Below are 16,028 nucleotides of genomic sequence, written 5' to 3'. Positions count from 1 at the left end.
GAAAGTAAAAAAGTGAAAGTAAAGGTACATTTAAAAAAAAAACACACACCTTGACCTGTCTTGCCTGTATCTCAGTTGCTCACTGCCCCAACATACAAGCTGTTACCATACAATACTTGTGACCCATCAGTTTCCCTAACCACAGAAACTTGTAGTCCTGGACTGCTATTTCTTATCTGACTTAAATGTCCAACTCACTATTGCAGTTCATTGACTGAGTTAAACGATCACGAACGGAGACAAAAATTTCTTCGTCTGTTATGGAAATGATGGAGGTCACTGGTGTATCGTTGCCAATGTCCACCTACTGACTCGCTATATTTTCTAAATCCTCACCCTTCAGTTCATTCATCAGTTGCAAATCACCAATGTTGTCAGCACTTATTTCATCCTTTTATCAAATCTTTGATCACTGTTTTTGATCATTGTTAGTGATTTACACCTAAGCGAGGCTCATTAAGCACATACATGTCAAATTATACGGTTTCCCCATATTTTGGACAGAAAAATGCAATTTTTTGGCTAATACGGCATACACTGATTTTCATCCAGGAAAATCATGTTTTGTATCAGAGATTTTTTCCATTACACTGAAAAAATTTTCTTAGAATTCACCATTTTTTTCAAACACGCATGCCCAATGAAATGGAACTATTTTCGATTTATGTGGTTTAATAGTTGCACGTGGTTTTCTCGGTCATTTAAGTACATCGGCTCGGACAGCCCAGACTTCTGTGACGGCTGCAGAAGTTCAGACATCCCAACCTGACAAAATTCATTAAAGGAGGTCCCCCTCTTTGGGGAAGGGGGTTTTTTTTGGGGGGGGGGGGGGGGGGATACATTGCCGGGGGGGGTATGGGGGTACTCCCCCAGAAAATTTAGATTTGGTTGATGTGATTTCCTGCATTGTGGTGGATTTTGGGGTGGCCTTTTGGAGATGAACAATACCTGAATTCACTCAGTTCACTCAGATTCATAGCTGACACCCTGACTTGGGGATTTAGCTGCCTCCAACCTATGAACTATGATAACTACAATATGCCATATATTAAGCTCCTTACTGATTGAATCTGGACCCCCCCCCCCCCCAAGAACTCATCAACTGGTAAATTCTTATAATTTGGCACCAGTGCTTCCAGGTTAGATGAGACATAATCCAGGACTTCTAAATGGAGTTGTTCTCTGGCATCTGCCTTCATTACATTTGGAAATCTCTCTGCCAAAGTCAAAATCTGCTCTGGTTTCACATCATCATGGTTCTCAGGATTGACCACTGACAGATTCGTCAAGATTTGATTTCTCACTGGGAATTTTTCCCTTTTTTTTTTTTGAAAGCTTCTGACATAGAATGCTCTCGCATCTCTGTAGAATTGCTTTGTCTTGTGACTGGAGAGTGCTGATTTTCACATCGGAAAATCACATTTGACGGAAGATGGATGTGTTAATAGTACCTGAAGATACAGTATTAATTGAACAGTGTAAATTTTGCTCATGTTGTGAGAGAATCTCTTTCAGAGCCTATAAACACACAAAAATCAGATGAGTTAGTTGAGAGAGATAACAGGATGGCGTGTCCATTCATTTGATATTGAAATCATGTTTTTAGATGCAATATAACATCACACGTGTTTCAGTGGACAAAAAGGCAAGGACAAGATTCAGAAATACACAGGGAAGTTTATAAATTATAAATTAATCTTGCAATGGCTTTTTCCTTCACTCCAATCCCGTGATTATTGTAGAGACTTTGCCTTAAAATTTCAAACAGGTTCAATTCACCTTAAAATCAGTTCTCTGTAAAGGGACACCACAAGAAGATCATAGGGTTTTGAATTTTGAAAAAAAAATCTTGTATGGTTGCAGAGATACGATGATTTTAGTAAAAATAAATAAATTAATAAATAAATAACGGTAATTACGCGTTGACCCCCCCCCCCCACACACACACACACCTCTACTTAACGTTGTAGTACAAAATAGAAAGGGTGTGCATGGTCCTAATTGGTTCTGTTTGAACCAGAAAAGGTTGTAGTTTTATGAGCGACTTAGTTTTGGAGGTGAATCCGAACAAATTCCTGGCGGTTGCGCGCCACCTGCTCCTGCAGCTCCAGCACTGAAAGTGAAGTAATTTATTGCCATTATTGAGCCTTCTGCCAAGCAAGTGAGCTTACAAAGATGATTATTACAAAGAGACACTGCTTTATCATAACTGTGAAAGTTGAACACCAAATCAGTTACAAAAAAAAACCCCCGATGATTTGTACCATGCATTAATTTCCTGGGTTCCAGAAAACAGCTGGAGCAGGTGCTGCTCTTTTTCATGCTCTATGCACTCACTGACTACGTTTACATGCACGTCCAAATCGAGCTGCTGTTGGTAATCGAGCAAAGGGTCCCAGCAGGGGTGCCAGAGAAATCCAATCCTACATGCACAAGTGAAATCGGGCTATTGTGCAAGGTGCATTGTGCACCCGAGCCACATGTGGCGCTACACGCCCCATCGTGTTGGTACACTTCCGGTTGTCGTCATGAAGAAGAGCTATAGTGTTGCCAGATACTGCTGACGTATTCCAGCCCAAAACATGTTCAAATCCGCTAAAATGCACTTAAAACACCCAATCTGGCAACACTAGCAGTTCCGTGTTCAAGCTGTTAGGCTTGCTCTAACAGACTATGGCTACAAACTGTCCGGCGCAGACCACTGTTTTGTAAGACAACTTATTTTGCACAATAATATTTTTCTAAAGTCCATTTTTTGCTTACAAAAAATATTTTTTTTGCTTACAATTTAACTTATGTCTTAATAAACACACAAAAAGTTCAGTTGTTTTGTTTTTATTGACATTCTTCAGATGTTGGACATATATACACACACACACAAATACAATGACTTGTTTATGTACACAATTCACATGCAACAGCTGTACAGATGTATTTGGTGATACAGTAAGTGAGCTAAATTTTAACAGTGCAAACAATGCCACTAAAAGAAAAGATTCATGCCGTTGTCATGATTCGTTGTCATGCCGACCGAGGCTGTTGTGTTTCCCGCTTGTGGTCTCGTCACTCGTCACTTCCGGAAGTAGCTCGACAACTAGCTCGATAGGGTTTACATGCGCAAAATAGCTAGGCAGAAATCGCATAAACTAGGTCGTGTAGCTCGATTCCGAGAAATCAAGTTCGGTTCAATTTCAGCCGAATTAAGTTGTATACATGGCATTTTGAACTTCGATTTCAGTCGAGCAACGGCAGAAATTCGATTCTCTCTATGTGCATGTAAACGTAGTGACTGACTGGTCGATAGGTTCGGGATGAAGATTGCTCGCTTGCTCTAGATTCCGTGAGATTTTATGTAATTTGCGGGCATCAGGGAGCCGCTATCAATATGCGGGAGACTCCCCGGAACTTCCGGGAGACTTGGGATGTCTGAACTATGTCCTGCCAATTTCTCGTGGAACACAACATCCCCCCGACTGTGACAGACCATTTTTCCCAGCTAGCGAAAAAAAAAAAGTTTCTCGATTCAAAGACTGCACGGGTTAGCATTTAAAAAAAAAAGTTTTTACTGTTTGCATGTAGGAAAGCTTCCTCCATTATCATGATAATTTAGGGAGGCGATACTGGGAGTCACCGTTTATACAACAGCAACTGTAGTTATCCGGCGATTTCTGGTTTCGCTTCCCTAAACATTTGAATTGCTGATAGACATTAAATGTAGACACAGATGACCAACACCCGTTACTACCATCAGTCATCAGTAAACTGGAAAAGTATTGAATGAAGAGTAATGGTGGTAACGACCGTTGGTAACCTGTCTCTAAAATGTGTAGTAGGGGATGGAAGCAATTTAACACCATCTACATGGTTGCCGTGCTCTGATTTTCTTTTATTGACCAGGAAAATAATAGATGTATATTGGGGAAAGGTCTTCAATGTAAAAACTGCTCTGGGTGTTGCCAGGTTTCCAGTGCTGAAATAACTTTTTACTGCTTTGCTGTGCCTCCCACAGCAATGCAGATAGTGAGAGGGGTTTTTCATTGGTTAGGAAAATTCATACTGAGTACAGGTAGTCGTCGACTTATGACCTATGCAACTTACGACCGATCGACTTTACGACCGTCTGGTTATGACTGGCAAGTGTTTCCCAGCTGAGCTAGCTGAGCGTACGACAGTTTCCGCCCCAGCTCCTGGCAGCGCCCAGCATCCAGCCTCTCGCCGCGTATGACAGTTTCCGCCCCAGCTCCCGGCAGCGCCCAGCATCCAGCCTCTCGCCGCGTACGACAGTTTCCGCCCCAGCTCCTGGTTTATGAAACGAGCAAATCCTCCCGCCAGACCCAGCGCTGCAACAGCTGATGATGACGTCGACGACCCACAGCCAAGCACCAGTGATGTCAGTGGTCACCAAGTTTTGTATTTTGCTATGTTTTACATTAGTATTTTGGTATGTTTCAAACTAAAATGTTTTCTATTTTTCACACCTGTATTTCATATTTTTTGTTTTGCACATATTAAATGAATTGTACTGTAGTATGCAGTGTTTGACAAACCAAATAATGAGCCAAGGTAATGAAATAAGAAAATGTTGATAAAATAAGACTTTAAGATGATTACAATATCATTACACATCACAATATACTTACGTTCATTTAACATAGGCCGACTTACGACCAGATCGGTTTACGACCGGTCAGTCGTAACCAGGGGCGTAGCCATCATTTTAGAAGTGAGGGGGACAAATTGTTCAGAGGTCTATTGAGTGATTTATCATCCTCTCACCTTCAATTGCACCTCTCCTTAGTAGCTAAAGAACCACAACCACAAACAGCACAGCACCAGGGAACCTGATACCATTGTCTCTGAAATCTTAGAGTTTTGTCTGCCAACTTCTGAGACACAATGGTCTTAGGATCTGACTGATGTGGTTTTAAAGTGGCCACAGAAGATCCATCCTCTGCTGTATCTCTATCTGAAGCCTCTCTCTGCCTGTCAATGCTGCAGCCTGGTCTCTCCCCTGACACATGACCTTCTCCCTGTGCTGCCTATTGCAACACAGACAAAAAACATTTAGTATAAATAAGACTAGTTCTGAAATAGCAGTGGAAATGCTAATCTTAGAGTCACTCTTATCCTATATACATTTCTTTAGCCAGTTACAATTTCTCCTACAATTTCTCCTGCAATAATGTATAGTAAATGTGCAAAGTAAAATTTATAAATATAATTAAGAATAGTAGTAGTGACATAGCTAGTTATATTCTCTTCTCACCTGTGACCCTGCATAATCATCCCTGTTGGCCTCTGGTCCACTGTCTCCTCTCTCACCCTGCTCTTTCTATTGTGGCAAAGATTAAAAAATATGTGGAAAGCAACATTTTGAAATAGAATTAGGAATACAGTAATAATAATCAGCAAATTAATGTACTTTAAACTTTAACTACCACAAAAATAAATTAAATCTTTACAAAAATAACAGTCAAAGGAACACAAATACATTTATATTCTTATTTTCTACCCAGAAGTGAGTAATCTTAGAGTAGCCAAAATAGTAACGTTACTCAAGTAAGAATATTGTTACTTTAGAATAATATTACTCAAGTAAAAGTAAAATGTATTTTGCAACAAAACAACTCTTAAGAGCACAATTTATCCAAAAAGTTACTCAAGTAAATGTAACGGAGTAAATGTAACTAGTTACTACCGCCTCTAAGTTAGCTAGCTAGCTTAACTAACTAAATTGACATCTATTTGTCATCTTTTAGCTAAACATTATCTACATTCAACAGCATTACTCAATTTACACGGTTTGTTTGGAAAAAAATGTCTAAAGTCTTTAGCCTCTTGGCTGGTTTGCTGAACACACAGAGGCACTGCCCAGATCTGAATCATATGGAAGTGTATTGCTGCCACACTCAAAAAAAAAAAAAAGGCTTAGTATTAAGTAATTACGTGAAAACTTTGTTATAACAATATCTTATCACGTTTTTACAATATATTTATCATGTAATAACATATCACGTAATTTCATATGAAATTATCACGTAATTTCATGATGTGAAATTATCATGTTATAACATGAAATTATCACGTTATTTCATGATATGAAATTATTACGTTATTTCATGATAAATTATCATGTTATTTCATGATATTTTCATGTAATAACGTGAAAACAACTTATCAAGAAATAACATGAAAGTGTGGTTTAACATCATAACATCTAGCCAAGCCAGTCCACTGACACTCCATGCTTCCCAACAAACCAAGCTTAAAGTAGAATCGAATTAAATCATGTAAACAAGCCATAGCTTGTTCTCAGTAGGCTAGGCTAGGCCGTCTGCTTTTAATGGAAGTAGCCTAGCCTATGACGTTAAACCATACTTTCACGTTATTTCTTGATAAGGTGTTATTACATGAAAATATCATGAAATAAAATAATTTATCATGAAATAACGTGATAATTTCATGTTATAACATGATAATTTCGTATCATGAAATAATTTCATATCATGAAATTACATGATATGTTATTACATGATAAATATATTGTAAAAATGTGATAAGATACTGTTATAACAAAAGTTTTCACGTAATTACTTGACACTAAGCCAATTTTTTTTTTGAGTGTGGCAGCAATACGCTTCCGTAGAATCACACCAAAGACACTCATACAATATTTTCTAAAGCGTCTCTGATCACACACGACAGTGGTGTTTGTTTGCCGCCTTAGTTCCGCCTGCTCATGATGCGTTTAGAGCCGGCTTGAAAAAACGTGTTTCCACATGTTAAAAATGAATTGAGTGGTTGTAAAGGCTGTAAAAAGTGCGGAGGACAGATGGCACAAATACAGGAAGCGTACCCCACATCCGCTTCGCCCATGGTCGTAACCAAACGCAGTCGTGAGTCGACGCATACCTGTACAGAAAAAATATGGCTGCAGACCAGGCCTGGAATTTCGTCATTTTAGGGGCAAGGCCACTTGGCCTTTTGTGCTGTCAATTTTTTGAGGGCATGAAGGCCAAAAGCCAGGGCACCAAGGCCATAAAATAAAGCAATGATTTTAAGTTCACGTCTATAATGAATTTAATTTAAGGGCTAATGGCTCTTCTGAGGAAGATTGGAGTCTCAGTTGAAACTATCAAGCAGGTAAAGAAACATCTACACTATTATGTCTGAAGATAAGAAAATATTGAACACATCTAAACTTATCAATCCATCACTCACTTCAAAAATTGTAAAACTTATTAAATCTATATTCTCCCATAATTTTTGTTCAATTGACACCGAATGTGCGAGAGCATCTTCAGACTGTACTACTATGCAGATTTTTGATTAATCAAAATTGAGCCTGGAGTACATCAAAATGTTTGACTGTAAATGGAACATGTACTAGCATGCAAGCTACTGATTAACCCATAAGAGCCCAGACCGATTTCTCAATCAAGGAAAATTATTGAGGAAATAAAATGAACTAAATAGATGACAAAGAAAACATTTCTGACCTTTTATTTTTTAAAATCGCACTTTCATGTCTCAAGATCTGAAATATTAAATTGCAAATTTGCAGAACACTGCAACACTATTACACTGTTAACCCGAAAGTTCAAAAGAAACATACAATACTAGTAACAAAACAATAGGGAGGGAAAGCGAAACACAGCAATCCTAGTGGTAGCGTTCCTAAGCCGAGAGCCATACTATTGAAAATCCCATAGACCCGATTTTTAAAAAAATCCCACGAAGTTATGACGTGGAACTTGTACACCCCCAAAAAATATGTTGTATATGTTGGGATTATCTACTAACTGTGAAAGTATCAGGTGAAATTTCGCTGTCTTTTAAAAGATCGAAATTGTGCCTAACCTGTCAGAAACGGACAACCAAACTGTCTAGTCAGAGTCGCTCATATTACGTCAGCAGTAGGCTTGAAATTTTGTTCTTCATACTAGCCCTTACGAGTGCTGACAGCTCTCCCTGTGAATAGCGGCAGTTGACTAAATGCCCTGATCTGTAATGGTTATCCCCATGAGGGATGCATTTCTTATTGGTACAGAAATACTCCTCCAACCACGCTATACAAATCGGCATGTTGATGTAGGCTATTCGCCGGCCGCTACCTGCTACAGATTTTTTTTTTCAGAGACAGGAAATGAGCGGGAGAGAGACGGGGAGGGATTGGGAAATGACCCCGGGCCGGAACCGAACCCGGGTCCCCGGACCCACGGCACGGCGCCCCATCCACCTGAGCCACGACGCCCCCACCTGCTACAGATTTGGAAAGGCGCTAGACTTGCGGTGACGTCACATACGTGACGTCGTGTCCGTGTAGTCTTTGATCAGCTTATTAAAAAACATTCAAAACAATTCAAATCGGTGGAAAAAATAAAGTATGATCACCAGGATCGATAGAGCTGCCCGACATGCACAACATATGGAAGCCATTGTCTTAACTTTGAAGTGTAACCCGAAATGTAATTTTTTGAAAAGATATTCCCATTCATTTTGCCATAGAGGTTGGAACACATCCAGTTGGGGGCGATGAGATTACGTTCCCTCCCTATGCTAACTGCATAGATTAAAAAAGTGGCTATGAACAGACAACAGCACATATCACGTATCATATTACGGCAGGAACAAGCAGTAGTAACATCCATGACCTTACGCTTAAAGCTCGACAAAGGAAAAACTTGACAGCAAGCCAATTAGCATTTGTTACCGGCTACAGTCGGTACTCAGCACATTAAAAGTGGGTCAACATTGTAATGACATAACGTTACTGTACAAGCAATGCTATTTTAACGGTAACAAACTTAAGCCCTATATGTTGAAATTCCTATCTTATTCGTTCGTTAATTTATCACACAGTCTTAGGCCCCGGTCACACCGCCCGAACTTTGCTGGAGCGTTCCTTGAACGGTAGGGAGGGGGGGCCGAATTTCGACAACGCTCATCACCGCGCACAAAATGGGGAAAAAATCGAAAACACGGGCGTTGGCTTAGCGGTGCACCGCTGAAGCCGGTGTTGCTTTAGCGTTGGTTTAGCGGTAGCGAGCATTGGTATAGCGGCGTTCTGCGCATGCGGGCTTTGGCTCGGCAGGGGTATAAAGTTGGTTTAGCACCAATCATAGCAAGTCTCTCAGCATCCATGGTGATACAGTTTTACTGTAACTTTGAGCAAATTCGATATAGATGAGGTCTGAACTCAACGGCAGCTCGATTCCAAATGAGCTCCTGGTCCATTTCTCCCCGTATTTATAGCCAAAATTCTGGTCCCGCTCCGACACCTCTATACCAACGCCAAACCAAAGTTCATCACCGCCATGGATAGCTGCTTCAACGCCCGACACCGTTCCAGCAACCCCGTGTCCGCTCGTAAAATGCTTACAACCGCTCCACCGAAGTTTGTGCAATGTTTAATCGCCGCCCGGGCAACGCTGGCAAAGCAACGGTGGTCCAGCGTTCAAGATTTCTGCGTTGGCCTAGCAGACCCAAGCGTCCACGAACTTGGGTCTAGCGGTGCCAAACTTTGACTGGGCGTTGGTGGAGCGGGGATGAACTTTGCCGGGGCAGAAAATTGCCCCCTCCTCACCGCTCGCAATATTTTGTGCAGCTCAAAACTTTCGGAGCGGTAGGAGGGCCCCTCGAGAAACATCAGCGGTGGCCGAGCGTATACGGCGTTGCTTTAACGGGGGCCAACTTTTGTTAAACGGTGGTGAACGGTTACGAGCGGTGATGAATTTTTTTCACCGCTCCAGGAATGCTCCAGCAAAGTTCGGGCGGTGTGACCGGGGCCTTACCTCAGTCAACTTCTTCCCTCCTGTGAAAATTCAATGTCTCATACGCGAACACAAGTGGGCGGGGGATGCGGTTGATTAAGTCTCCTGGTTGGCTGGTGATAGATTGGTGTCATTATAGCACGTCGGATCGGTTCATGCCAGGCTCGAGTTCGATCCACCTCTGATGAGTTGCCCAATAAGAATCCAGAATGTCATCAAAAGACGTATTTTTTTCTCAATAGACGCAGGTGATGTTAAAGCCTATTGGCAGTCACGAGGCAGACTGCAAAACCTCAAAACCGCAGGGCATCAAGGCCACTGTGGCCTTGCGGCAGAGATTTTTTTCCAAGGGCACAAGGCCAAATTGAGAGGGCACGAGGGCCATGGCCCTCGTGAAATTCCTGCCCTGCTGCAGACACATTAACTGCATATCTGCAAATTAAAATGAACTGTGATGAGGAGTGCTGCAACTGCTACCCAAGCAGTGATATTATAGCTAGCAGGGACGTGCACAGGATTATAGAGGGGCAGGGGCTCAAAGTCAGAAAAAGGGCAGCAAGTGCATGATTTTTTTCCCTCGGTCCTTTCCAAAATATGGAAATGTAGAATTAAAATTAACGTACTAATAGGAAGGTAAGTACTTAGCTATGTGTCCTGTGCTGGTGAAAGTGATATGCAATTGCCATTTCTTTTGTGTCAGCAAAATTGTCACTCACATTATCATAGGCTTGGAAGACATGCAAAGCAATAAAACACTGGTGCATTATTAGGCTTTTTTTATTGTTAAAGATTTAACACTGAACAGTGAAACCTGAACTTTGAACAAATAAGTAAATAGCCTAATGGACAAAATGATAAAAATCAGTCCTTCCTCTCATAAGGTAGAAGCCTAACATTCCAGGGGCCTTAAAGCAGTAACCTTCTGGGGGCCATGTCCCTGTAGATATTAAAGTGCCATTCCACCATTGGATGTATTCTTTGGCATAAAATACAATATATTTTGACAACATATATAAATGGTATCACTAGATAGAGAAATCTTTTAGCTTCAAAATTATATATCAAACATAATTTTTTGACAACGACAAGTATATTAATTTTGCGACCAAAGTCACCTACCCTTTTAATTTCCGCGCGTGATGTCATCGGCAGGTTCCCCTTCTTGTGTACCACGTGACGTGTGACATGGCACATATCAGCAATGGCGGATAGAACGCGATAAAAATAATACCAATAAATCTAGCTAATACCAATAAATCTAGCTAACTAAAAGATTAACTCAAAATTTTTCGCAATTTTTTTGGCCCGCATATACGAGGAGAAATGACTCTCTCACTTTGGGGGTTTCCTGGTCTAAAAATAGACCGACACGTGGTACACAAGAAGGGGAACCTGCCGATGACTTCACGTTTCACTACCGCGCGGAAATTAAAAGGGTAGGTGACTTTGGTCGCAAAATTAATATACTTGTCGTTGTCAAAAAATTGTTTGATATATCATTTTGAAGCTAAAAGATTTCTCTGTCTAGTCATGTTGTCATAAAATATATTGTATTTTATGCCAAAGAATACATCCAATGGTGGAATGGCACTTTAATGACCTCATTGTGATTTATGGGTATGTCTTTTTCAATCGAGAGGAGAAGGAGATCAGAGAGCCTCTCTTCTTTGCATAGGCTTCTGAGGACATTTTTCACAAGCTTTTGTTTTTTTCTGAAACATAACCCACATTTGATTTGAGCACATTGTGGAAGAGGTCGACGACTAGTTATATATACAAGAGGAGAATGTAAGCTTCCCGACGATATATGATACTTGCATGTACACCGAAGCACGGCCGAGGCAATCGATTGTGAACAGTAACAGGTCAGGTCACGTCAGTTAACAAGCAGATTATTAAACTACAGAGACTTAAATTACTCGCACAAATGTCAGTAGCCCTACAAATGCCCAAATGTCATGTCCATACAGTTTGAAAGGGTTAACTGTTAGACCATAACTCACATGTTCAAGCTGCCTCACTGTCCGTCTCCTCTGTTATCACTGTGGCAGCGTGCGCAGCGGCTTCTTCCCTCTCACTCAGTCCGCGCGCCCCCTCTCTCTGGCCGTGCACCCCCTCTCTCTGGCCGCACGCCCTCTCTCTCTGGCCGCGCTCGAGCGGAGCAGCAATGGACAGAGAAGTGGCAGCTCAGTGCACACAACCACCCCGGATTACAGGAACATTGGTAGATTGCCGTGGAGTTTTTGTACCACCGTTGTTTTAAACTTCTAACAGGACTGTATTATTTATTATTAGGATTATTATTATTATTATTTTAAAAGGGCAACATTTAATTAGAGGCAAAAAGGGCAGGGGCTCAAGCACCCCTAAAGCCCTATATGTGTGTGTGCACGTGCCTGATAGCTAGTGCCAAATCTGCAACATTTGTACAACAAAGAACACTCCAAAAAGGAATAAGATTTAAATTCTTGTTATAGATTACTGGGAAGATTTTCAATTTAACTTCATAATTTATTAATACTTTCACTTATCCTTGTTTACATGATATACTTGATGTGGTTCAGTTATTTTTAGTTGGATCTAACACTGCTTGTGGTGTCAACACTTCTTTCTCAAATGGAACTTTTACTAACCTTCATTTACTGTTTGACATGATTACATATTTATTACATGTAACCTACTATTTTAATTAACATACCTACTTAGTACTGCTGTTATCTCATCTCATCTCATTATCTCTAGCCGCTTTATCCTGTTCTACAGGGTCGCAGGCAAGCTGGAGCCTACCCCAGCTGACTACGGGCGAAAGGCGGGGTACACCCTGGACAAGTCGCCAGGTCATCACAGGGCTGATACATAGACACAGACAACCATTCACACTCACATTCACACCTACGGTCAATTTAGAGTCACCAGTTAACCTAACCTGCATGTCTTTGGACTGTGGGGGAAACCAGAGCACCCGGAGGAAACCCACGTGGACACAGGGAGAACATGCAAACTCCACACAGAAAGGCCACGGGGCTCGAACCCGGACCTTCTTGCTGTGAGGCGACAGCGCTAACCACTACACCACCGTGCTGCCCTACTGCTGTTATATTTCAAGTAATTTTCTTTGGTGGAATGTAATATTGTTGGTGGTGTCAACACTTGTCAAATAGAACTTTGTTTAATTTTTATGAACTATTTAATATTAATACATTTTATTTGCAAAATTTACATCAATAATTCTGGTATTACTGATACAATGTATATTAAATAATTAAGTTTATAGTTCAGTCATTCTCTTTAGTAGATAATTGTTTACTTGACTGGACATATAGTCCTTTTTAATTCAGTTGTTTTCTCTGGGATCTAAAATTTCTTTTTATTCAGTACATGCTTATTTGATCCCTTTAACTCGATGCAGTGTGATAAATATGCCTATTACAATAGGAGTGTATAATGTGGAATAAAACTCAGTAGCAGCAACAAAGTAGGGTGCTTTGGATTATATATTGGAATTTTTTCTTGTGTATAAGGGCTCATGGGTGTACGTAAGGGAAAAGTACAGATTTTGTAAGGGCATGGGTAACTAAAGGTTGACATGTATGCCTTTATTTTATGGCATTAACATGTATTGTTAACTTGATTACTTATTGTTTGTTACAGTTAGTCCCTGCTTGCACTCAGTGCAAAATGTACAATGTTCTTACTCATTAGGTGACACTGGGCATACCTAACAACCTGTGTTGTGTGCGTGTGTGTGTGTGTTTGTGTCCCATCTCTTCCCTCTATTTGTCTCTCTCTGTCGAGTTACATATCGATCCTGAGATACCAGTGATGCTGACCTCTTCTGCTCCTTGGATCTGCCTGATCCATCCTGATGCCCTACGTCTGGCTGGAGTCTCATTTACATTGCTCCTGTGGAGTGTGGACGATGGCCCCATATGGACAGTCAAAAATTGCATTTGGAAGATGGCTCTGGACACTTACAGTTTTGCTATGATGGCTGAGGACTACAATTGACATAATTTTAGGACTGTAGTTGTCATGAACAGTTTTGCACTCATGTTTCCATCAATGAACAGTTGACAACTTCAACAAAACAGACTTCATGCTAAAACTATCATGAATTTGCTGGTTAGACAGTTGTATTTTGTAAATATAGAGGACACAGTTATAGAAGCAAGTTATTTATAATTATGCTATCTGTTATCACCCAAATGAGGATGGGTTCCCTCTTGAGTCTGGGTCCTCTCAAGGTTTCTTCCTCATGTCATCTGAGGGAGTTTTTGCTTGCCAACATTGTCACAGGCTTGCTCATCATGGATAAATAAATGTATTATTAGAGAAAAAATAAGGTCATATGTTTAAAGCATTTGTTTTTCTGTAAAGCTGCTTTGCGACAGTGTCTGTTGTGGAAAGTGCTATACAAATAAGCTGACTTGACTAAAACATGTGCTTTGTGATTTCCTATTTTGTGTGCACAAAACATTTCACAGTTCATTTCTCAAAAACTATTTGAGCACAAATTTTTATTTTGCATGCACAAAAGGGATCAAAATATCTCATCTCATTATCTCTAGCCGCTTTATCCTTCTACAGGGTCGCAGGCAAGCTGGAGCCTATCCCAGCTGACTACGGGCGAAAGGCGGGGTACACCCTGGACAAGTCGCCAGGTCATCACAGGGCTGACACATAGACACAGACAACCATTCACACTCACATTCACACCTACGGTCAATTTAGAGTCACCAGTTAACCTAACCTGCATGTCTTTGGACTGTGGGGGAAACCGGAGCACCCGGAGGAAACCCACGCGGACACGGGGAGAACATGCAAACTCCACACAGAAAGGCCCTCGCCGGCCCCGGGGCTCGAACCCAGGATCTTCTTGCTGTGAGGCGACAGCGCTAACCACTACACCACCGTGCCGCCCAGATCAAAATATGTTTTTCACATTCTCATCATATGGGGTGCCAAATTTACAGAGGTTAGTGCTCAGCTCTCTTTCCAATAGCTCTTGTCTTTCCCCCTTTTGTCCTTGCTGATATTCACTGAAACAAAGAACGCTCATTAGCATAGGTTTAGATCCTTACTACTCACTCTTTCCAGCTCCATCCTCCATTCACAAACCAGTGCTCTGCCATGCCCTCCACTTCCACAGTGCTCTTGTAATGAGCTTCATGTGCTCTGACAGAACAAACAAAAAACATACTTTTGTGGCATCATCTGTTTTTTCCCCACTTCACACAGTCAGATGTGCCTAGGTGGGAAATTACATTCTTCCAACTTGCAAATTACCACTTCCAAAGCACCACGGAGACAGAATATGTGCAGGGGATTGTGTGATGTGGGATGGGTTTCAACTTTCTACAAATTACAACCAGCAGGCTCAGAATAGTGACTAGTCATGACTTGTGCTGTTGTCTGACCACAAATGATGGTCGGTGTAGATGTTTGAATTTTCCTTGATTGTTCTGAAAGTTATTTTAACACTATCTGGCCTTTCTGCACAAACGTATATAAAAATCAAAGAATGTCACATCTCATAGAATGTTTCCCAGACTGTCAGATCTCTTGGTGATTAATTGCAGTGTGTCAGGTTGTGTATACACTGCAACTGTGGTATAACGAACACTTTTACTATGGGACCAGGACTTATTCCCATTTTGAGCATGGCCTTGAGTTCGTCCCAAACCACAGTTTTCTTGTGTTCGAGCAAGCACTATGGGCGGCTCCACACCACCTCCCCACACTATCTCAATGTGGTGCTCTATGAGGTGTGTTCGGCCAGGAAGGGGTGAGAACATGTAGGAAAACTCCATCCATACCAAGACTCAGCTGACTGTAATGACTCGCATGATGGCAGACAGAGCCAACGACCCACAGATCACCCTAACAACCATCTAGGCTGCTCACACCGCTCACACCCAGCTTCCAGTGACCCTAACAACCTACAGGATGACTGACAGGGTCAAGGACCCATATGACCTCAACAACTCTCCTTAGGGTAGCTTTTGGTCCACTAGAGGATAAATAGCTGGAACTCCCCACTAGTCAGACAGAACTGAAGAAGCCTCTCAGATGAGAGGTGAAATGTCTTCAAGAATTTCAAGCAAGTCCAGTTGTCTTCTTTAGGATCTATGGTTTACGATGACATGGATGACTGAGAACCTTCGCAGATATAATTACAACACTTCTTAGGATTTGGCAATTTTTATCGCCACTTCATTGGGGGTTCAACACCATTGCCTCACCTCTCACCACCAT

The sequence above is a fragment of the Neoarius graeffei genome, chromosome 12 (assembly GCF_027579695.1).
Source record: "Neoarius graeffei isolate fNeoGra1 chromosome 12, fNeoGra1.pri, whole genome shotgun sequence".
NCBI lineage: Eukaryota > Metazoa > Chordata > Actinopteri > Siluriformes > Ariidae > Neoarius > Neoarius graeffei.
Note: the sequence above shows the minus strand (reverse complement) of the source record.